We start from the raw sequence: 22,358 nt of genomic DNA on the forward strand, positions 1-22,358 counted from the left end.
TCTAAACTAGCCGGCCATGCAGGCCAGAAGAAGACCTTCCTGCTCATTACCCGGCATTACTGGTGGCCTACCCTGCGCCAGGATGTGGTAGACTTCGTCTCGGCCTGTTCGTCCTGTGCCCACAACAAGGTTCCCAGACATCTTCCTGCAGGCCGTCTACTGCCTCTTCCCGTACCTGCTGCCCCGTGGCAACACATTGCTATGGACTTTATTACTGATCTCCCTGTTTCGGCCGGTTGTAGTATCATTTGGGTGCTCGCTGACCGCTTTTCTAAAATGGCCCACTTCATCCCTCTGCCTGGTCTCCCGTCTGCATCTGTGCTGGCTAAGGACTTCATCCATCACATCTTTCATCTCCACGGCCTACCCCTCCACATTGTGTCTGATCGCGGGGTCCAGTTTACTTTGCGCTTCTGGAGAGCTACGTGTAAACTGCTGGATGTCACCCTGGATTTCTCCTCTGCTTATCATCCGCAGTCCAATGGCCAAGTGGAGCTTATCAACCAGATCCTTACCAGCTAGCTCCGGCATTCCGTCAACGCTCACTATACCGATTGGGTGGAGCTCCTACCATGGGCCGAGTTCTGCTACAACAACCATGAGAGCGAATCTTCTTCCAAGTCCCCGTTCTTTGTGGTCTACGGTCAACATCCCCGGATTCCGTTTCCCATTTCCGCTTCAGTGGACAACCTGGCCGCGGAGTCTCTGTCAGCAAATTTTCCACTATTTGGGAGGACACTAGATCCGCACTTCTTCAATCCTCAAAGCGGAAGAAGCATGCTGATAAGAGACATCTGGATCCACCTCAATTCCGTCTGGGGGGCAAGGTTTGGCTCTCCTCCAAACATGTTCGTCTCAAAATACCCTCCTATAAGTTGGGTCCACGGTTCATCGGCCCGTTTGAAGTCCTCAAGCAAATCAACCCAGTAGCCTACAAGTTAAAACTCCCAGCCACCTTACGGATTCCCAACTCCTTCCACGTATCTCTCCTCAAACCAGTTGCACTTATTTCTTTTTCCGACATTCCAGATACCTCCCCAGCTCTGGTCTCTGCTCATGACGTCTATGAGGTAGAGAACGTTCTGGCCACCAAGAGGGTAAGAGAGAAAACCTATTTTCTGGTGGATTGGAAGGGGTTTGACCCTGAGGAAAGAACTTGGGTACTCAGGGAGAACATCCACGCCCCTCTTCTCCTTAAAAAATTTCTTGATGGCCTGAAAAAGAGGGGGCATAAAGGGGGGGTACTGTAGCATCAGCGTATCTGCCTCCTTCCCGGCAGAGACGCCGTCCTCCTTACCACCGCGATTCTGCTCCGGCGTCTTCTGGCCTCCCTGCAGCTTCTGCTGGTGCACGCAGCTTCCCCGGCTCTGTGCTTAGGGCGTGTCCTCGTGCGCTCCCTCCCTCTTAAAGGGGCCGCACGCGCCATCCTAAAAAGTCCCCGGCCTATGGCTGGAGGACTTCCCCTATATAAGGCTCCTCCTCCAATATGGAGGTGCCCGTGCAAGGTTGTAGCTTTGTGTTTGATACTCTGCTTCAGCCCTCAGGTCCCGCTGCTAACCTGACCACAAGTCCAGCCCGCCAGCCTGACTACAAGTCTAGTCCGTCTGCTTGTCTACTCTTCAGCCTGACAGTCTGTCTACAGTCCAGTCCGCCCGTCTGTCTATGGGCTCTGTCCGCCTGCTTACCTGGAGGCTCCTGCCTGTCACTTGCCGTGACCACCTGACAGCCTACCTAGAGGCTCCTGCCTGTCACTTGCCGTGACCACCTGACTGCCTACCTAGAGGCTCCTGCTCGTTACTTGCCTTGCCTGCTTGACAGCCTACCTTGAGGCTCCTGCTTGTTACTTGCCTTGCCTGCCTGACAGCCTACCTAGAGGCTCCCGCCTGTTACCTGCCGTGCCTACCTGTCAGCATACCTGGAGGCTCCTGCTTGTTCCTGTCGTGTCTGCCAGTCCATCTGTACGGACCACCCGTCAGCCTGCTTGCCGTGCTCATCTGCTGTACCGGTCCGTCCTTGCCATCTGACCCGTGGGAGTCACCTGCTCTCTTACAAGGTCATCCCCAGAGTAGCACCTGGCCCCTCTGCTCGGTCCCTCCCTGGTCACGGAGTCGATTGAGCCGCCGTACGACCTTGGTTGGTCCGAGTTGATACCTAGTTACGCCCCTCTGGGTCCCTCCTTGCACCGCAGCACAGAGGTTCCACCACCCGGATCCATAACACTCCCATTGAAAAAATACATCTGTACTTTTATTTTACACAGATTTGAGGGAAATCTGAGGCTCCCAGCCGCAGTCACTGCTTCCTCCCTGCTTAAGTTGCTTCCGTGGGTTTTTATTGCCGTCCAGGATTGGCCAAGACTTTTCCATTTGCAGCGGATGACAGCAGGAGAACATAAAGTCAATTCAAATGTTCCTTTTATTCTAGTATATTTCCATGCACCCTTCCCACCCCAAAAATGTATACATATTTTATGTTTTATTATTTTTCTAGTCCTTCTCCTACACTATATCAAAAGGGTTATCTTGAGGCCCAAGCTCCAAATTTTTGGAGGCCATCAGGTGGCGTTCAGTCATACATTTTGGAAGGCCAGTTTGTCATAAATTTTGAAGGGCAATTAGGCAGCCCTCACTCATACATTTTGGAGGGCCATCAGGAGGCCCTCTCTCATAATTTTAGTTGCCACAGGTTGGAGCCAAATCAAAGTTGCATTCACTACTCTCTCCATGCTTAAGTTGAATTCGTGGGTTTTTAGTGCCGCCGGGAGCAAAATTAATGATAGACATATCAGTCTGTGAACTAAAAATGCTAACAGGCTGACTGTTCTCAAAATGAACAAGGCTTGAATTGGCCCAGACTTCTCAACCCCACAGGATAACAGCAGCGGAACATAAAGACAATTCATTTTTTTTTTCCTGGTGTATTACCATGTACCCCTTCCCACTACAAAAAGTTCATGTTTTATTATTTTTCTTGTCCTCCTCCTACACCATATCAACAGGTTTACCATGTAGCTCCAAATTTTTGGAGGGCCATAAGGTGGCCTTCAGTCATAAATCTTGAAGGGCCAGCAGGTGGCCCTCACACTAAATTCGTTTTCTGGGCTACATATTTGATCTTTAAAGATAACACCATTGTAACATACCTGGCGGCGTCTTTGCATAGTGGTCCATCTCCCACTGTGCAAGAGCGCGCACTTGAGAATGTCTCTCTGGCTTCCCTCCATGCTGTCTGTTTGTGTCTGTTTCTGCTGCTTAAGGGCGGCGCCCGATCACTTCCTGCTTTTTGTACCTGCTGTGGGTCACACCCCTTGTGCGTCCTCAGCCTATTGCTGTCTGTCACCTGGTATTTAACCCAGCTGCTCCAATCAATCCCTGCCTGAGCATCTTGCCCTGTCAGTTGGCTTTTGTCTCTGACATGCCAGGTCCTGTCTATGTTACCTGTCTTGCAGTATCTGTTCCCATGTCTGTACTGTGTCCAATCTGTGTACCCTAACCTGCAGTCTGTACACGTTCCTTGCCTCTTGTCTGCCTATCCTGGAGGCTGTATTTCCAGGCCTGTCTGAACACGCTCCTAGCCTGTTCCTCCCGCCTTCTAGGGGCCGATTACCTAGACCCGCTCCGGTATCTTGTCTGTCCTGTCTTAACACGCTCCTTGCCTGTTTGTCCCGCCTCTCTGGGGGCCGTATTCCCAGACCCGCTCCTGTATTCCGCTGCAGTGTCGGTCTCCTCCGTACACTCAGTTCCAGTCTGAACTCTCTCCTATCTTTTACCTGTTTTTTCTCTATGTCCGTTCCTTTCCTTCTTCTGCAGAGTCTGAACTCGTACCTAACTCCTGCTTGTTGTCTCTGTACTCCCGTTTGTGAGTTTGTGGTCCACTCGCTACTTCTCTGCAAGTACCCTGTGGGTATCTGGCTCTGCCTTTCCCTTCCTGTTTGTTCCGTGTGAACAGAGCCCTGTCCCCCCTGCTCTGCCTTGCTCACCACTCCTGGCGGCCTCGTCCTGCTCTGCTCTTGCTCACCGCTCCAGGCGGTCTCGTCCTGCTCTGCTCTTGCTCACCGCTCCAGGCGGCCTCGTCCTGCTCTGCTCTTGCTCACCGCTCCAGCAGTCTCGTTCTGCTCTCTCCCTTTACCTCACTGCTCCGGCAGTCTCGCTCAGCTCCCTCTTTCTCACTGCTCCGGCAGTCTCGTTCTGCTCTCTCCTTCTTTCTCACTGCTCCAGCAGTCTCGCTCTGCTCCTTCTTTCTCACTGCTCCGGCAGTCTCGTTCTGCTCTCTCCCCTTTGCTCGCTGCTCCGGCAGTCTCGTTCTGCTCTCTCCCCTTTGCTCGCTGCTCCGGCAGTCCTACTCTGCTCTGACCCTTTGCTCGCTGCTCCGGCAGTCCTACTCTGCTCTGACCCTTTGCTCGCTGCTCCGGCAGTCCTTCTCTGCTCTGACCCTTTGCTCGCTGCTCCAGCAGCCTCGCCCTGCTCCCTCTCGCTCGCTGCTCCGGCAGTCTCGCCCTGCTCCTTCTAGATTGCTGCTCCGGTAGTTTGCTCTGACCCTTTGCTCGCTGCTCCGGCAGTCTCGCTCTGTTTCCTCTTCCTCACTGCTCCGGCAGTCCTACCCTGCTCAGACCCTTTGCTCGCTGCTCCGGCAGTCTCGCTCTGCTCAGACTCTTTGCTCCGCTCCTGGCGGCCTCGTCTTGCTCTAAACCTGCTGTGTTTGTATACCGCTTCTGCGGTTCTGTTCCAGAAGTCCCAGTCTGTACTGGGTTCTATCCTCTCTGTGCTCCAACCTGTTGTACCTGCCAGTACCTCCCCGTCTGCATACCAGTGTGCCAGCCTAAACCTTCCAGCTCCTGTATTCCCCGGTGTGGGCCAACAGCCGTGTCCGGAGTCTGACCTGGAGTAGACCCTGGTACCTCTGCTCGGTTCCTCCCTGGTGCACTGGCGTCGTATGCCATCGTGCGATCTTGGTCGGATCGGGCAGACACTTAGTTACGCCCCTCCAGGCACTCTCCGGTACGGTACAGTGGAATCACTACAATCACACGCACACGCCGCTCAGCCCGGGCGTGTGCATTACAACCATGCAGTTTGCAGGTGGGAGCACAACAAACATGGTCATCCATGAGACCAAGCTTACTGTCCCACTTTGCAGAGAGGTGCAGGACACCACTCTTGAAGCCATAACAGTGCAAACAGATGGTTGGTTAGATGGCAGATGCTTGTGCGTGGCAGTACAAAGGGCTGTAACACAATGAACTGTGCCTAAATGTCTCTAATTTGCTATCCCTACTCCACCATCTAACCCTAAACGAATTGCAGATTGGAGTGGTATTATTAGAGAATAGAATCTGTTTAAATTTTCCCTGAAAGGAGCTTTGCTTGTACATGGCAACACCACGGACTGTAATGCAATCAACCCTGACTAAATGCCTGTAATACACTATCCTTACTCTGCCAGCACACCCTAAACAAATTTGAGATAAGAGTAGTATTATTCGAGAATATAATATTTTTAAATTGTCCTTGAAAGTAGTTTTGCTTGTACATGGCAGCCCTAAGGATTATAATTAGTGATGAGCGAGTGTATTCATTACCATCCGCTATTTGAACGAATGGTACGGTATTCGGGTTAATCGTTATTCGGCGAGTATTTGTGTACTCGCCTCGCTATATTTGGATGTCCCGCCCTGCAGTATTGGCGCCTCCTTTGCAGCCACTAAACATGCTGGGCTTCTTAACCAATCACAGTAATGCCGCAGACTTCTTGATTGTGGCATTACTGTGATTGGTTGGCTGCCCTGCTTCATAGGGTCTATTTAAGCCCTGCCGCCGCCATTTTGTGCACATTGCGTCTAGAGCCTGCGCTCTATAAGCTGAGGGAGAGATCGCTGAGTTGCTAGGGAGAGTGTTTAGGCCTCTTGATCAAACAAAAGCCCTTGTAAGGGCTACCTGCAGTGTGTACTAGTTCTGTGTTTAAAGGAGCCAATCACTAGCTCCATACCACCAAAAAATAGCTTTTTTCAGAGCTGAAGAATCACAACAAAGTCTGAGCACAGGGGAGAGCTTGTGTATTAGCTAGGGAGAGGATAAAGTATTCCTCCAGTGTCCATCTTAAAACTGCTCTTGTCAGGGACAAAGCAATATTTTTCCTGCACACACAGAATTAGCATTGTGTGCTGCCTTTTTTTTTTTTTTTTTTTTTTTTAGCACTGGTCTTTTTTCCCTGCTATTTTAGGGGTTAGAGCCTGCTTTCTATCCATATTAGTGAACATAAAAAATCTTTGATTGTCCTGCACAAAGCAGTTGTCCAAACATTTCCTACTGCCTGCTACAAACAAGCACCAGGCCATTTTAACCTCTATTTTGGGGTGTCAGCCTGCCTTCTGTCCGTATTAGTCTTCTTAAAAAATCTTTGATTGCTCTGCACAAAGCAGTAGTGCAAACATTTCCCTCTCCCTGCTACAAACAAGCACCAGACAATTTTAACCACTATTTTGGGGTGTCAGCCTGCCTTCTGTCCATATTAGTCTACGTAAAAAATCTTTTATTGCCCTGCACAAAGCAATAGTCCAAACATTTCCTATTGCCTGCTACAAAGCAAGCACCAGGCCATTATAACCACTATTTTGGAAGCCACCATCCCAAGGGCCACCAATCACAAATAGTAGTTAGGCTGGAGTAGGAATACTGTCCTGGTTTGTCCACTGCACAATCTGCGTAGGGTTTGTAAAAATTAGCCCTATGGGCTAAGTCATGGTTGACGCAGGAAGCCACCATCCCAAGGGCCTCCAATCACAAATAGTAGTTCGCTGGAGTAGGAATACTGTCCTGGTTCTTCCACTGCACAATGTGCATAGGGTTTCTAAAAATTAGCCCTATTGGCTGAGTCATGGTTGACGCAGGAAGGAAACGAGTTCTTATGGGAAGGGGGTAACGTTAACAGCAGTAGCATGAATCTTCATTTTTGGTGAATTTAGGTTGGCTTGCTCTCATCAGGAGGGATTACAAACTGTGGAGATATCCAGTCCTTTTTAAATTTAATCAGAGTAAGTCTGTCTGGATTTTCCATGGAGATGCCTGAAAGCCTATCAGTGATGATTGCCCCAGGGGAACTGAAAACACGCTCAGACACCACACTAGCATCCCGGCAATCCAGAACTTCCAAGGCATATAAGGAGAGGTCAGGCCAAGTGTTCAGCTTAGACATGCAATAATTAAAGGGAACTGAAGTGTTAGAAAGGACGCACATATGGTCACTTTAGTACCCCTTGACCATGTTCTGCAACTTATCCCTCCTTGGCATTGTTACAGGAACAGATAGCCTTTACTGTTTTGCTGGTCTATTGAAAAATTGCCCAATTTGTGCATATTTTCCCCCCACCTCTGTTGGAGCTGGTGTTCTTGTCTCTCCCGATTATCCCTTGGTGTTGAAAAGACACCAGCATTGTCTGAGGGTGATGTTTTCAGCAACTGATCTACAACCGCCCTCTTGAACAATCTTGAAATTTCTCCTTGTACCGTGGATCGAGAAAAGTGGCCAACCAGTATAGGTCGCTCTTGTCACCTTTACCTTAAAAACATCTCCAGAATCCGACCTTTTCTCAACTTTGAAACTGCAAAACTCTTACTGTCGGTCATATTCACTCTCGTCTGGACTACTGCAACTCTCTTCTGATCGGTCTCCCTCTTACCAAACTTTCTTCACTTCAATTCATCCTGAATGCGGCAGCCAGGGTCGTATTTCTGGCCAGCCGCTTCACCGATGCCTCCATCTTGTGTCAGTCATTACACAGGTTGCCCATTTGCTACAGGGTGCAATATAAACTCATCACTCTCACCCACAAAGCTCTCCACAGTTCTGCACCACCTTATATCTACTCTCTCATCTCTGTCTATTGCCCTACACATGCCCTCCGTTCTACAAATGACCTAAGACGAACATCCCCCATAATCCGAACCTCACATCTCCATCTCCAAGACTTCTCCCGTGCTGCACCAGTTTTCTGGAATGCTCTACCCCAGACAATCCGACTGATGCCTAGCCACGTCTTCCAGCGCGCTTTAAAAACACATCTCTTTAAACAAGCCTACCACCTCAACTACTCAGTAAACTAACTTTCCCCTGTTACCTCCTTCTAAATATTATTCTGTCTCCACACCCTCCATGCACATGATGCATAACTACACTCGATACTTGATTATTCCACTTAAACATACTGACTGATGACCAGATCATGCAATCTTATATGAAAATCCCTACTTATTATAATTGCCTGGCCTGAAATAAAAAGCACTTTTCACCTATTGTGTCCACCCATTGCCTTGTTGAATGTAAGCTTGTGAGCAGGGACTTCACTCCTAATGTAACTGTTTAAACTGAATTTATTGTATGTACATGTCTCTGCTTAATTGTAAAGTGCTGCGGAATACATTGCCACTATATAAATAAAAAAATATTATTATTACTGTTGGATAAAATGTGTATCACGCGTGCCATGTGGGCCAAGATACAAAAAAGCAAATGTTCTGTGTCCCCAACAGTAGAAGCAGTACCCATCCTCTCCTCGCGCTGACTCGCCTTCTGCTCCTCCTCCACCTCCTCCTCTCCAGCCCATCCAGGCTGGACAGACATGAAGCTTGGGTTGTGTGTCCCCTCTATAGCATTACAAGTCCCCTCGGTAGCACAGAAAAACAAGTCCTCTCCTCATCTTCCTCCTCATCACCCAATATTGCCTCAGATTATTGGCTAGGCTGAGTAGTATCACCCATTGGGAAATCTGGCTCCATAACAACATGCTGGGCACTCAAAGCTTTCTCTTTGAGATTATGCAGTGATTGCTTCAAGAGAAACAGCAGAGGGATGGTTACGCTGATAATAGCCTGATCACCGCTCACAAGGTTGGTGCAGTACTCAAAGTTCTCAAGAACCTCACAAATGTCAGCGATCCACACCCATTCGACAGTTGTTATGTGAGGTGGCTGACTCAGTCTGACTGGCATGCTGAAGCTTGTATTCAGCTACTGCCCTCTGCTGTTCACTAATCCTCACCAAAATATGATAGGTGGAGTTCCAACGTGTGGGCAGGTCGCAAATGAGTTGGTGACTTGTCAAATTCAAGCGCTTTTGTAGAGCTGTAAAAGCAGCAAAAGAAGTAGAGGAATAGTGGAAATGGGCGCTAAAATGGCACACCTTCTCAAGTAGGTACGGCAAGTCACGGAAAGTTTTCAGAAGTTTCTAAACAACTAGTTACAGCACGTGAGCCATGCATGGCACGTTTACCAGCTTGCCGATCTTTAAAGCCGCCACCAGGTTACTCCCATTATCGCAGACGACCAGACCAGGTTGGAGGTGCACCGGGGAGAGACACTGATTGGTCTGTTGTTTTAAAGCTTGCCACAGCTCTGTTGCAGTTTGTGGTTTCTAACCTAAACAGATCAGCTTCAGCAGAGCGTCTTGCCACTCCACCGATGTACTGTTACACAGGTCCCTGCTTGGCAGTGATGGGGAGGGTAATTCAGCAGAGGATGAGGAGCAGGAGAAGGGGAGAGAGGAAGTGGAATATGAAGAGATGGAAACTCTGACAGAAGTTGAGCCCGTTATTCTTAGCGTGGGTGGGATGTGCGATGTTCCAGTTTGCACCTTTGTCCCAGGTTCCCCCAGTATGCCATGACAGAAATGTATCATCCCTGTACACAACAATTTGTCCAGGTGTCTGTTGTTAGGTTGACCTTCTGGGTTACGGCGTTTGTGAGAGCACGGTTCAGATTATTTAACACGTGCTTGTGTAACGCAGGGACGGCACACTTGACAAAATAGTGGCGGCTGGGAACACTCTATCATGGGGCAGCCAAAGCCAAGAGATCATGGAAGACTGTGCTCCAACAAGCCTAAACGGCAACATCTCCACAGCTAGCAATTTGGCAATGTGCGAGTTTAGTTTTTGTGCCTGTGGGTGAGTGGCTGGGTATAATTTTCTTTCCAAGCTCTCAGGCACGGACAATTGGACACTTTGCTGGCACAAGGAAGTGGATGTGGTTTATGTTTGTTGTGTGTGAGCAACCACAGCTTGTGGGCAGGAAGTATGAGCGCCTGCTTCTTGAACAGCAGATTCTGAAGGACATAGCCCAGGTGACATGGCATATGTCTCCACCGTATCCAAAAGCACTACAGATACTGGCTGGTGATGAGCTCATGCAGTCTTTACCTATCCCTCATCCCCTCAAGATGGCTGGACCATCATTGTAAATAAGTCCCTGTCCTTTGTGTCACCCCCACCTCATTGTAGATCATAAGCTCTTAAGAGCAGGGTCATCTTTATTTTTGCTTTAATTATTGTATTATCCTTAGCTACAGTACAGACCAAAAGTTTGGACATACCTTCTGATTTAAAGATTTTTCTGTATTTTCATGACTATGAAAATTGTACATTCACACTGAAGGCATCAAAACTATGAATTAACACATGTGGAATTATATACTTAACAAAAAAGTGTGAAACAACTGAAAATATGTCTTATATTTTAGGTTCTTCAAAGTAGCCACCTTTTGCTTTGATGACTGCTTTGCACACTCTTGGCATTCTCTTGATGAGCTTCAAGAGATAGTCACTGGAAATGGTTTTCACTTCACAGGTGTGCCCTGTCAGGTTTAATAGGTGGGATTTCTTGCCTTATAAATGGGGTTGGGACCCTCAGTTGTGTTGTGCAGAAGTCAGGTGGATACACAGCTGATAGTCCTACTGAATAGACTGTTAGAATTTGTATTATGGCAAGAAAAAAGCAGTTAAGTAAAGAAAAACGAGTGGCCATTATTACTTTAAGAAATGAACGTAAGTCAGTCCGAAAAATTGAGCAAACTTTGAAAGCGTCCCTAAGTGCAGTTGCAAAAACCATCAAGTGCTACAAATATACTGGCTCACATGAGGACCGCCCCAGGAAAGGAAGACCTAGAGTCACCTCTGTATCTGAGGATAAGTTTATCCGAGCCACCAGCCTCAGAAATCGCAGGTTAACAGCAGCTCAGATTAGAGACCAGGTCAATGCCACACAGAGTTCTAGAAGCAGACACATATCTACAACAACTGTTAAGAGGAGACTTTATGCAGCAGTCCTTCATGGTAAAATAGCTGCAAGGAAACCACTGCTAAGGACAGGCAACAAGCAGAAGAGACTTGTTTGGGCTAAAGAACACAAGGAATGGACATTAGACCAGTGGAAATCTGTGCTTTTGTCTGATGAGTCCAAATTTGAGATCTTTGGTTCCAACCACCATGCCTTTGTGCGACGCAGAAAAGATGAATGGACGGACTCTACATGCCTGGTTCCCACCGTGAAGCATGGAGGAGGAGGTGTGATGGTGTGGGGGTGCTTTGCTGGTGACACTGTTGGGGATTTATTCAAAATTGAAGACTTACTGAACCAGCATGTCTACCACAGCATCTTGCAGCGGCATGCTATTCCATCCGGTTTGCGTTTAGTTGGACCATCATTTATTTTTCAACACGACAATGACTTCAAACACACCTTCAGGCTGTGTAAGGGCTATTTGACCAAAAAGGAGAGTGATGGGGTGCTACGCCAGATGATCTGGCCTCCACAGTCACCAGACCTGAAACCAATCGAGATGGTTTGGGGTGAACTGGACCGCAGAGTGAAGGCAAAAGGGCCAACAAGTGCTAAGCATCTCTGGGAACTCCTTCAAGATTGTTGGAAGACCATTTCCGGTGACTACCTCTTGAAGCTCATCAAGAGAATGCCAAGAGTGTGCAAAGCAGTCATCAAAGCAAAAGGTGGCTACTTTGAAGAACCTAGAATATAAGACATATTTTCAGTTGTTTCACACTTTTTTTGTTAAGTATATATTTCCACATGTTTTAATTCATAGTTTGGATGCCTTCAGTGTGAATGTACAATTTTTATTGTCATGAAAATACAGAAAAATCTTCAAATGAGAAAGTGTGTCCAAACTTTTGGTCTGTACTGTATGTTACTTTTGACTGTTGAATATGAACCTCTGAATTGTAAAGCGCTGCGGAATAGGTTGGGGCTATATAAATAAAGAGTTATTATTCTTATTATTATTATAATTGGTTTGCCCTGCACATGCAGATTTGGTACCCTGGTGTTCCGCCCACCTACTGGGATGCTTGGCTGCCATGTGGTTTCTCATACTGCTGGTGCTCAGGTTGCCTTTGCTCTGCCTCTGCACAACTTGGTATGGCAAATGATACAGACAACAATGTTTTTCTCTGAAGGACTTTCAAAAAAAAAAATTCCACACAGCAGCTGAACGCTCCCTAGCCTTGACTTGGCACACAGCGGGGTTGCTCTTGGGAACAGTTGACCGAGTTCTCACTCTGGGCAAACTACGACCCCTTGGTGCCTGTGTTGGTGCTACATATTCATCTTCCCCTGTGTTGCTGTCATGGCTATGCGTGCCAACGGTCCAGGTCGGATCAGTGGACTCATCATCGACCACCTCGTCTTCTATCTCATCCTTCTTCCCAGTTGACATTGTAGGCTGACCTGATGGCAAATGTGTCTTATCATCATCAGCCTCCACCTCTGGAGACAGTAAATGACGTTCCTCCAAGTGGCTTTCTTCTGGCTGTAGGTCCTAAAATACTTGAACATCAACGCACGCCACCTCCTCTTGTCCCTCTTCAATGCTGCACGGTGATAGGCCAGAGCCAACCAAAGGATACGTACCAAACAGATCCTCGGAGTGGTCAAGCTTGGGGTCATATGTCTCCTGTGACTGACAATGGTGGAAGGAAGGAGAACCAGCTTCAGGATTTGAAGGGCCAGCCTTCTGTGTATCCACAGTAGACTGTGTGGTCGTGGAAGATTTGTTGCTGCTTGAAAAATGCGTAGAGGCCTTGTCTGCTATCCAAGACAGAATCTTCTCTCACTCTTCTGGCTTCCACACACATTTATGTTCTAGACCGGGAACTTTTTCCAGGAACATAATGGATGCATCAAGCTTCTTCTGACCTGACACAGACTGAGTTCCTTCTCGCGCACCAAAAAAAGCACAGGCTTTTTTGACATTTTGGGTTTTGTTGACATATTTTCAGATGTTGATGGCACAAGCCAAGATAGCTGTCACAGGAACAGCCAAAATAATGAGTCAACCATGACACAGCCCATAGGGCTAATTTTTACAAATTTTACATTGTGCAGTGGACAAACCAGGACACTATTCCTACCCCAGCCTAACTGCTATTTGTGATTGGAGGTCCTTGGGATGGTGGTTCCTGCGTCAACCATGACTCAGCCGATAGGGCTAATTTTCACAAACCCTATGCACATTGTGCAGCGGACAAAACTGGAATGTACAGTAGTCCCACTAAACTAATATTTTTAATTGGAAGCCCTTGTCACAGGTTGTGCCACATTGTGACTGAGATAGGGGATACATATTCAATAGAAATTTACACTGACTGTTGATGACCGACTGATTGACCTCTGAAAACTTGAATTGAGGGCCACAACTACTACAGTACTCCATCGTAGATAATGTTTGTCAAGGGAGGCCCTTATCATGGAATCTTCCTGCACCTATGACACAGCCACCAGCCCCAGGAATAATTTTTGGAAATACGATGCACATTCTGCACTGGACCAAGTAGTACAGTATCAAGAAGTCTTCTCTTGCTATATAATCTGGGGAATATTGACAATCAAAATTTCTAAGCCATTTGGATAAGCTTCTCCAACCCATCCTGGAGGGGGGGCACCATATATCCTTTGTTCATTGACTTTCACAAGTGATATATTTGAGCACATCATCCAGTTGACTAGTGCAGCTTTATTTTTCCGGTACACAGAGTTCAGCCACACCTGAGGATCGTAGGCCGCACTCACTGCTTCCTTCTAGTACTCCATGTCTCTTGGCCATTTTCACTGTAGTCTCTGCCCTTAAATATGTTAAATAATAGTGAGGGCCCTACAATATGAATAAGTGAGGACACTCTCAAATGTACACACGAGGCACATCCAAAATTTCTAGAGGAGGGCACTTCAAAATGTATGTTACAGGGCCACATGAAGGCTCTCACAAAATTCAGCTTTCCTGCCTACTGCAGGCCCTCTGAACATTTGAATTTAGGGCCGCAGCATCACATGGTGGTGGAGGAGGAGGAGGAGGGTCAAGGCCCAACGCTACAGTGTGCACATTGTATACTGCTAAGGAATATGTATTCCCCTATCTGACTGTCAATGATGGAGGGACCGCAAAAATGTCTAAGTAACAGCTGTCCCTCCAAAACGCATGTTGCAGAGCCACCTGAGGCCTCTCAGGTCAAAGATCAACATACCTACTGGTGCGTTCTAGCTGTGCTTGTAAAGTGCTGGGGAATAGCGAACTAAAAATGATGTCTGACAGAGGGACCTACAAAATGTATAAGTCAGGGCCCTCCCAATTGTAAAAGGCAATTGTGAAAAATCCACAACAGTATGTGTGAACAAAGGCTAAAAGAGATATTTTTTTTGTTTCTCTAGTTTATATAGCCGTATATACAAGTGATTATGCAGGAAAAACTATTTCTTAACCTTTTTTACTCTGTTAAATTCAATTTAGGTAAGGTTTGGTAGTTGTTCTTGTGCATCTGTAAAAGTGGCGTAATTCTGTGACAAACTTATTCCCAGAAACCATATGTGAGTCAGAAATGCATGCAGGCACATTCTCCAGGCTCTTCCCATTCTGTTTCCTCACTTTCCCATCCATTTCAGCCTTTTCCTCAGGCCCCCAGATCTCTTTGTAGAGTCCAGCAGAAAATTACTCGCATTTCCCATTGACTTACATTGTACTCGCTATTCGGAATGAATACGCGATTATTACAAAGTACTCGTTACGAGTATAGCGATTACGAATATTACGGTACTTGCTCATTACTAATTGTAATGCAGTGAACCCTTCCAAATTGTCTCTAATATGCTATCCCTACTCCACCTGCTAACACTAAATTAATTGCAGGTAAGAGTGATATTGTTAGAGAATAGAATCTATTTAAATTGTCCCGGAAAGGAGTTTTGCTTGTATGTGGCAGCACCAAGGACTGTAACGCAATCAACCCTAACTAGATGCCTGTAATTTGCTATCCATACTTAGCCAGCAAACCCTAAACAAATTGCAGATATAATCAATATTATTAGAGAATAGAATCTTTTTAAATTGTCCTTGAAAGTAGTTTTGCTTGTACTTGACAGCACCAAGGTTTGTAACGCAATGAACCGTTCCAAAATGTCTCTAATATGCTATCCCTACTCTACCAGCTAACCTTAAATTAATTGGATATAAGAGTGAGATTATTAGAGAATAGAATCTATTTAAATTGTCCCTGAAAGGAGATTTGCTTGTACGTGGCAGCACCAAGGTCTGTAACGCAATCAACCCTGAGTAGATGCCTGTAATTTGCTATAACTACTCCTCCAGCTAACCCTAAACAAATTTCAGGTAAGACCAGTATTATCAGAGAATAGAATCTATAATATAACTGGGGATGCATGTCTCTGTCTGAAGCCTCGATAGACTGCGCATGCGCAATGCGCAGTCTGGCTCCAGACAGAATCACACATCCAGAGGAGTGTGTATGGCGCCGGAGATCGCAGTATGTGTAGGCACTGAACGCATATCGCGATCTCTGGCGCCATACTTCCATACTTACCTGACTGGGAGGAGCGTTGTCACGGCGCCTCTCTTCACCGGAGACCGGGGCAGGAGTGAGGCGTCGGATCAGCGCATGCGCATAGCGCTCTCTGGCGCCATTTTACTGAAGACACATTTGCAGTGGGTCTTCAGCAAAATGGTGCCGGACGGCGCGGTGCTCCGGCGCCGCACTCCTCCCCTGGCAGAACAGGATGCAGCAGCGCTGTAGCACAGAGAAGAAAGGTGAGTATAACTGTTTATTTTTTTGTATGTGTGTACAGTGTGAAAGGGATGAGGGGGCCACACATACCAGGATTGGGGGGTGAGGGGGCCACACATTCCAGGATTGTGGGGTGAGGGGACCATGCATACCAGGATTTTGGGGTGAGGGATCATGCATACCAGGATGAGGGGTACCACACATACCAGTATTGGGGGTGAAGGGACGATGCATACCCGGATTGGGGGGTGAGGGGTAACACACATACCAGGATTGGGGGGTGAGGGGACCATGCATACCAGGATTGGGGGTGAGGGGTACCACACATATCAGGATTGCGGGGTGAGGGGACCATGCATACCAGGATTGGGGGGTGAGGGGTACCACACATGCCAGGATTGGGGGGTGAGGGGAACATGCATACCAGGATTGGGGATGAGGGGTGCCATGCATAACAGGATTGGAGATGAGGGAGCCATGCATACAAGCATTGGGGATGAGGGGTGCCATGCATACCAGGATTGGGAATGAGGGGTGCCATGCATACCAGGATTGCGGATGAGGTAGCCATGCATACCAGGATTGGGGATGAGAGAGCCATGCATACCAGGATTGGGGATGAGGGGTGCCATGCATATCAGGATGGGGGATGAGGGAGCCATGCATACCATGATTGGGGATGAGGGGTGCCATGCATACCAGGATAGAGGATGAGGGGTGCCATGCATACCAGGATTGGGTATGAGGGGTGCCATGCATACTAGGATTGGGGATGAGGGGTGCCATGCATACCGGGATTGGGGATGAGGGGTGCCATACACACCGGGATTGGGGATGAGGGGTGCCATACATACCGGGATTGGGGATGAGGGGTGCCATGCATACCAGGATTGGGGATGAGGGGTGCCATGCATACCGGGATTCGGATGAGGGGCCATGCATACTAGGATAGGGATGAGGAGTGCCATGCATACCAGGATTCGGATCAGGGGCCATGCATATCAGTATAGGGATGAGGAGTGCCATGCACACCAGGATTCGGATGAGGGGCCATGCATACCAGGATAGGGATGAGGAGTGCCATGCATACCAGGATTCGGATGAGGGGCCATGCATTCCAGGATAGGGATGAGGAGTTCCATGCATACCAGGATTCGGATCAGGGGCCATGCATACCAGGAAAGGGATGAGGAGTGCCATGCATACCAGAATTTGGATGAGGGGCCATGCATACCAGGATAGGGATGAGGAGTGCCATGCATACCAGGATTCGGATTAGGGACCATGCATGCCAGGATACGGATGAGGAGTGCCATGCATACCAGGATTTGGATGAGGGGCCATGCATACCAGGATGGGGATATGGGGTGTCATGCATACCAGGATGTGGGTGAGGGGCCCATGCATACCAGGATGAGGGATACCATACATACCAGGATAGGGATGAAGGATGGGGTACCACACATACCAGGATTGGGGATGGGGGGTGCCACGCATCCCAGGATTGGGGGTGAGGGGTGCCATGCATACCAGGATTGAGAATGAGGGGTGCCATGCATACCAGGATTGGGGGTGAGGGGTGCCATGCATACCAGGATTGGGGGTGACAGGTGCCATGCATACCTGGATTGAGGGTGAGGGGTGCCATGCGTACCAGGATAGGATGGTGGGGACAGGAGGGGGGCAGCACATACCAGCATGGGAGAACATATACCAATAAAAATGCTCGCCACTCGGGCGTAGAATGGGTTCAATAACTAGTCTATTTATATTGTCACTTCACAAAACCTGAGCTAGGAAGGATGGAAGGATGTCCTTTTCAAGATGGCTGATAAGGGGGGCAATCTGGTTATGTGGCCCTGTGTAGCATATGAAAATCAAGCATATGCTTCACAAGCATATGCTTGTAGTTTCAGATGAAAATTGCTATATAAGACTACAATATAACCCTCTACCTAAATTTCAACAAGACTTGATTGATATATTGCAAGTTGCTTTTGAAAATAATATAATTCCCAAGAAATTTCTAGATAGAATAGCCACCTTAAAACCCAGATTACCCACATTCTATTTAATCCCTAAAATCCACAAAAACTTGTTGGACCCCCCCGGACGCACAATAGTGTCCGGGAACGGTGGTCTATGAGAAACAATTTGCCAAATGATTGACTACTACTTGAAACAAATAGTGGAAACTCTGCCGTCCTATATCCAAGACAGCACAGCGTCTCTCAGACGATTGGACCAAATCCACCTTGAGGAGGGTATGACTCTCGTTTTAGCCGATGTGGAGACATTATATACCTCTATACATCATACAGATGGACTTAAGGCAGTTAGTTGGTTTTTAAGAGGCAGCAACCTGGATGCTCCTTTGATTGAAGTTATTGGGATATTGTGGGAGTACATCCTAGAACACAATTGTTTCACTTTCAACTAACAAATCTTTATTCAAACGCAAGGGACAGTGATGGGGGCGTCTTTACGCAAATCTCTTTATGGGAGCTTTGGAGAGGGAGATCCTTCAGTGCACTCCAGTTGGGGGCTCGGATAGGGCCCACAACTGTATGTGCTATATTGATGATATACAATTTGTATGGGAGGGCACTTCTGAAGAACTAGATCAATTCATGACAAATTTAAACAGCAATAATATCAATGTGAAATTAACATACCTGAGTGGTTCACACCTAAGTTTTCTTGATAGTAATCTCGAGGTGACAACCGAGGGGTTTATTAAAACTAATATTTTTTGGAAACCAACTTCCACCAACTCTATTTTACATGATAGTTTTTCACATCTGCCTTCGGCCATTGAAATCATACCCACCAGCCAATACCTCAGAGTCAGATGGATATACTCAACAGATGACAGCTTTGAGCAACAAGTCACCGACCTATATCCAAGATTCAGGGATAGAGGATACAGACATACGGTAATTAGGCGAGGGTACAAAAGGGCAAAAAACAGCTCTAGAAATCAATTACTATATGATAATAACCCGGGGGCCCAAAAGAACTCGTCCGATCAAGTGAGACTAATTACCCCATTTAATAGTCAGTGGAAAGAATTGATGACTATTATTCAGAAGCATTGGAGGGTCATCCAAATGGACTCCATCCTTGGTAAACTGATTACTGATAGACCAAGTATAACTGCAAAGAGATCAAAAAATTTAAATGACCTATTTTTTCGGAGTCATTACCAAAAAAACAAGGCCAATGATGATTCCTTTTTGAATCACATTAAAGGTTTCTGTCAGTGTGGACGCTGTAAGGCATGCCAAAACCTTGTCAAAAGTAACAAATTCTCCAATTCAGATAAAACGAAGGAATTCGTAATCAATAGATTTCTGACCTGTTCCTCCAAAGGGGTGGTTTACCTAGCTGAATGACCATGTCAGAAAATGTATGTGGGCATGACCACTAGGGAACTAAGAGTTAGAGTACGTGAACATATACGCTATATCGAGAAATCCAACGACTCAAACGAAGACTATGAAATGAAGACCTTACCAAGGCATTTCAAAAGCTTTCACAATAGCGATGCCAGACTCTTGAAGATCAAAGCAATTGATCAGGTATCGTTGGGTTCCAGAGGGGGTGATTTACACTGTGTGCAGAATTATTAGGCAAATTAGTATTTTAATTACATAATACTTTTTATACATGTTGTCCTATTCCAAGCTGCATAGGCTTGAGAGCCAATTACCAATTAAGTAAATCTGGTGATGTGCATCTCTGTAATGAGGAGGGGTGTTGACTAATGACATCAACACCCTATATAAGGTGTGCTTAATTATTAGGCAACTTATTTCCTTTGGCAAAATGGTTCAGAAGAGAGATTTGACGGGCTGTGAAAAGTCCAAAATTGTGAGATGTCTTGCAGAGGGATGCAGCAGTCTTGAAATCTCCAAACTTTTGAAGCTTGATCACCGAACAATCAAGCGTTTCATGGCAAATAGCCAACAGGGTCGCAAGAAGCGTGTTGGCCAAAAAAGGCGCAAAATAACGAATTGAGGAAAATCAAGCGTGAAGCTGCCAAGATGCCATTCGCCACCAGTTTTACCATATTTCAGAGCTGCAACGTTACTGGAGTATCAAAAAGCACAAGGTGTGCGATACTCAGGGACATGGCCAAGGTAAGGAAGGCAGAAAAAAGACCACCTTTGAACAAGAAACATAAGATAAAACGTCAAGAATGGGCCAAGAAATATCTTAAGACTGATTTTTCAAATGTTTTATGAACTGATGAAATGTGGTGACTCTTGAAGGGCCAGATGGATGGGCCAGAGGCAGGATCAGTAAAGGGCAGAGAGCTCCACTCTGACTCAGACGCCAGCAAGGTGGAGGTGGGGTAATGGTATGGGCTGGTATCATCAAAGATGAACTTGTGGGACCTTGTCGGGTTGAGGATGGAGTGAAGCTCAACTCCCAGACCTACTGACAGTTTCTGGAAGACAACTTCTTCAAGCACTGGTACAGGAAGAAGTCTGTATCTTTCAAGAAAAACATGATTTTCATGCAGGACAATGCTCCATCACATTCATCCAACTACTCCACTGAGTGGCTGGCCCGTAAAGGTCTAAAAGAAGAAAAAATAATGACATGGCCCCCTTGTTCACCTGATCTGAACCCCATAGAGAACCTGTGGTCCATCATAAAATGTGAGATCTACAGGGAGGGAAAACAGTACACCTCTCGGAATAGTGTCTGGGAGGCTGTGGTGGCTGCTGCTCGCAATGTTGATCAAAAACAGATCAAGCAACTGACAGAATCTCTTTGGATATCAAGACTTTGGTCTATCAAGCGTGGTTTCTGGCTCAGGTTTTATGAAGTTGATATGTATATGAAGTTGAGGTCCAGTATTATTTACAGGATACAGTGTGAGTACAATGTTGTTTATAGTGTCACTTATAGGAGTTTTACTTGTATGCGGCAGCACCAAGGACTGTAACCCAGTGACCCTTGCCTAAATGTCTATAATTCGCTATCCCTACTCCACCATATAACCCTAAGCGGATTTCAGATAGGAGTGGTATTATTAGAGAATATAATCTATTTAAATAGTCACTGAAAGTAGTTGTGCTTGTATGTGGCAGCACCAAGGACTGTAACACAATCAACCCTGACTAGATGCCTGGAATTTGCTATCCCTACTCCACCATCTAACCCTAAGTGATGTGCAGTTAAGATAGAATCTATTTACATTAGTCCTGAAATGGACTGTGGGTTTAAGCAGCACCAAGGACTGTAATGCAATTTATCCTGCTCTAAGTGCCTCTAATACACTATTCCTACTAAAGCAGCTAATCCCACCCTAAATGGAGCCTAGAGCAGTATTTTGCAATATTATAGAGTAGAATCTATTTTTGTATTAGCCCTAAAAGTGCTGTTGGTTTAATGTTGCACCAGCAGGTTCTGGAATTCTATGCTGTCCCTTCTGCAGCAGAAACTCTCGCTACATTATTTCTGAGTACAATGTGCCAAACATGGCGTCACTGGGTCTTTGTGGAAACATGGGGTCTCCTGTGGGCATAATACTACTCAGACAACACAGGGTGAGGGTAAAACAGTGTGACAATACTTTATTGAACCACCAAACAAACAATAATGTAAAGAACAGTCCCAGCAAGTACACAAGATGGTGCAAATTACAGAGTCTCACCCTTCCGCTGACTCTCCGGGATTAGAGCAACTGCGACTTTGTGGCTTCCAGGGCAGACTACCGCCACCAGTGGCACACCACTTATGGTGGGAATCCACAGAGAGGAGGTAACGGAAAGCTTAGAAAGCTGACAGTCCATTGAGGCACATGGCCTGGAGACCCGAGGGTCCCAACCTGGCTTCTCCGAACATATCCATGGAACAAGGTGACTGGATGGTTCCAACCTGGCTTACTCTGAGCGTATCCAAGGCTTCCAGGTGACCGGAGGGTCCCAACCTGGCTATCCCAAACATCTCCATGGGACCAGGCAACTGGAGGGTTCTCCAAAAGTATGCATGGGGTCTGTGATAGTCAATGGAGCAGATGTTTATTCCTCCAGCCAGATGCAATGTGTAACATCCCTGGCGGCGTGCTGGCATGGCTTACCACCTCCCACCATGCATGACCGCCATCTTACCTATCAATCCAGGCTGCACACTTTGCTCCAGTACCTGCTGTGTCTCTTGTCTGATTGCTTAAGGCGGCGGCGCGGCTACTGCCTGATTCTTATAGTTAATGTGTGCGCACTCCTAATGCCTCCCCAGCCTATTGCTGTGAGTCACTGAATATTTAAACCCCCTCCACCCAGTAGGGGGTGCATGAGCAACACTTTCATTCAGTGTGTTCTGTGCAACTGAGTTGCCAGGTCCTGTCCTGTATCTTGTCTGTTTCGGCCCCTGGGGACTGTATACCCAGGCCTGTTACCTGTATCTGTGACTTCTAGTCTGTCTCCGCCACCCTGGGGGCTGTGTTCCCAGGCTCGTTACTGTATCTTATTCCTGGTTCAGTTCCTGTCTG

This window comes from Phyllobates terribilis, unplaced genomic scaffold (assembly GCF_046119375.1).
Source record: "Phyllobates terribilis strain yellow unplaced genomic scaffold, ASM4611937v1 Scaffold_1__5_contigs__length_1240528914, whole genome shotgun sequence".
NCBI classification, from domain to species: Eukaryota; Metazoa; Chordata; class Amphibia; order Anura; family Dendrobatidae; genus Phyllobates; species Phyllobates terribilis.